Source organism: Diadema antillarum, unplaced genomic scaffold (assembly GCF_040938485.1).
Source record: "Diadema antillarum isolate AM-2024a unplaced genomic scaffold, OU_Dant_1.0 seq00000693_RagTag, whole genome shotgun sequence".
NCBI classification, from domain to species: Eukaryota; Metazoa; Echinodermata; class Echinoidea; order Diadematoida; family Diadematidae; genus Diadema; species Diadema antillarum.
Genome location: NW_027271598.1, coordinates 976,114 through 979,455, shown reverse-complemented (window position 1 = coordinate 979,455; position 3,342 = coordinate 976,114).

Sequence of the window (3,342 nt, the reverse complement as noted above, 5' to 3'; positions counted from 1 at the left end):
TCAGAGAAAATTTTAGGATATTTTGAGTCATTGGTCAAAAGTTATGAATTTTGAAAAAGAAAATGTTAAAACCATTATGTGCTGAAAATCCTGGGTGGGAAGATTAACAATACATAATGTTACAATAGTACAGCAATATAAAGAATTTTAAAGGAATGCTACAAAATTCTCTTTGTTTTTAAAAACTTGTTAAGTACTTTCATGAAAAGTACATGTTCTGTCAACTTACTACAAATATATGTTAATACTCTCCTTCCATTCTGAAGGAGGCATGTCAAGTGCTTTTTCATTATGTTGGACAAAATGAAATATGGAACCCTTTCTATTTTTTCTAATATTGCTGTACTATTGTGACTGTCACATCACAAATTGTTGAACCCTTCTTATCAATGAAGGCACTTGGGATTTGAATAAAGCATTGAAAATTCATGACTTTTTGAATGGAATATCAAACTTCACTGAATTGTTTTGCTGATATTTCTGCATTCACTGACTTTGCAGTATTAGGGGTAAACTCACCTTTCGTGACACGTTGTTAGTGTCATAATACATAACTGACTAAATAGCAACCATGCATTGGGTGGGGTGTGATTGTTTTTACTTTGTGCAAACTTAAACATTGTTTCTGATGTCTATGCTGCAAAAACTGCCACTGCTGTCTTGAAAGTATTAAATAATTGTAATATAGTGTTGAGATCACAACAGTAGTATAAATGATGCAGCTGTTTTTGTCTTCATAATTGTGTGTACTGTGTTACTATTATGATTTAACAGGGTTGTTTAGTCTCTTTCTTTCGAATTGTACGAGTCAGGAAACAAAAATTCTGAAGCAAGCAGCACGTCATACAATGAAGAAAATTATGTGTGTTCTGATAAGCATGGTATTGGTCTGATTAGCATGGTCTTTTGAAGACTGGAGTGTCTTTTTATCCAAGGAATTGTTGAAGTCGTTGTATCAATGCTTTTTGTATAAGTTTTTAGGTTGTAAATACATGTAAACATCTTTAAGGGTAGTAAAATCTACAAAGAAGTAAGAAACACATCATTGCCAAGTTCAAGACCAAAGTACAAGTTTTGGGTAATTTCATGCTAAGTGTAGAAGCTTCAAGAAATTCCATAATCGAAGTCATATCAGTGATTTTTCTGTATAATTTTCTCATTGTCAAAATGTAATAATATACTTTTTTTTTATGTTGCAGATACTAGAATTATATAATGTCAAGATTCTTCACTCTACCCTCATTCAAAAATGTATTTCAGTGATAGTGTATGCCAAATGATTAATATGTACAGTTGTATGTACTTCTTTTTTTTCCTGTGATAAAAATATGTGCAAACAAACAAAGGTTATTGCAGCAAGGTACGTATTATTGCCCTTTGTACTTGTTTGTATTTTGTAGTATTGCATGCTCATAGAAAGCACAACAGTTCGCTGTCAAAGTGCTGAATGAAAGGAAAAATCATGTTTCTTGATTATATTGCATATTCATGAGGATATGGAGGGGTCTGTGTAATAAATTTGAATGTTACGCTTTGATAAATTTGACTTGAACGACTATGGAGTAATCAGCTGAAGAAAGCAATGAAAGTTGTAATAGATTCAGATATGCAATAGACCAGACGTAGAATAGTGAAATGTCACATGTTTTCATGAGACGGTGATATCAGTAGCAATTGCACATGCAAATTAGATACAAATTAGATGAGGAGGTGATGTTAGCTTATTAAAGCTCTTGAAGTAATTTGTACAGTCCTCTCTCCTTTAAATGTCCTCGTGAAATTGTTACAACTGTACAGCCATTTGATGTGGATAGGCCTTATAGTTGGTTTTGATTTCGTATCAAAGACGAGAATGTAGTGAATGTGGTTGAGCAGGTTGATTGTAAACTTGTGAGTTCATTACATCACCATTTTATCTAGCTCTGTTTACATGCAATTGCAACTAATATCACCATTTTCTGATAATATGTCAATTATATAATATTTGTTTGACTTTAAATAACCATCTGCAGTTGGAAAAAAAAAGAAGAATATTGTATTTATTTAATAACTTGAACACGAAATAGCATTGCACTTTAAAAGAGGTGCTGAATTCCTTTTGTGTGTCATGCACCACGATGTATGCCTTGGAGTCTAGTAAAAAGAGCATCAAAGAACCAGTAATAACATTATTAGCCTGGGACAGGCTGCAATAGCCTATTGTACTACACATATCTACTTTGCTGCCAAAGTAGTGGGACAGTGAGCTGTTTTGATTAGCTGCTATTCTCATCCAATGAGAACTGTATGTGTGTTTCCAGTAACTGCAATGCTGCCCTGGTCTTTTCTCAAGCAGTAAAGGACATGAATTATATGACCATGTTATTATTCTGATCAGTACTATTTAGCAAGTGATCATCAGGTCACAATTTCTTATTTTTTGTGATTTTGTGAGATTATGTCACTCCAAAAATGTATGTCATTGTTAAGTTGTCTTCTTTGTTGTATGTTGAATATTGATAAAATTGAATGAAGAAATATAATTTTATGTAACATAATATATTACAGTAGTTTCTGCATACAGTATTCATGTATTGTACCCACTAGTAGGATGAGAATAACTCCGTATCATGTGTATGTTTGATAGGCAATTGGAAACTAGTACAAAGGAAAATTCATTGCTGGTAATTCAATGAGTTTTGATTAAGTTGTAAATCTGTGTTATAAAGCAGTATGATGTACTTATGTTGAAGGAGAATTTTCTCATCCAGTGAAAAAGAGAAATTGAGATTTATGTCTCTTTCCTCTCCCCAACATCATCCCCTGTCCCCATCCCCTTCTTTGCCTCAATGTAAGGAAGCATATTATGTCAATCAATTCTTTTCCATATAAAAATACCTTACCTAGTCTACCTCAATATTGTATCTCCGTATTTATGGGCACATGGACATCTCCGTAATATGATTGATTGATCAACTTCATGCCATGTTATGTTGGTGTGCAAGTAAAGTTGTGTGAAGAGCATATCTCAAAGCCAGATGTAGAAGTACTGGAAATCACCCTCATCTCTCACACATTCTTGCCAGCAGTGTGGTGTCACAGATAGGGCTCTAGGCTTTGCCAAACGTCGTAAGATGCGATCCTGGGTTTTAGGCCTGTCTGACGTGTACAGCCATGGACAAGATGTTTTATTCAGTATGCCAATCCTCACTGAGGTGTTCTTACCCACATGTTCCTAGAAACCACATTTTAGGGCGTGGATGCTGAGTCTTTTTGTTTTTTTGTTTTTTTGTTTGTTTAAGTTTTCAGCATTTCGTCAGGTGACAACCAGAAGGGGGCTATCACGATATAAGAATTGAGCAA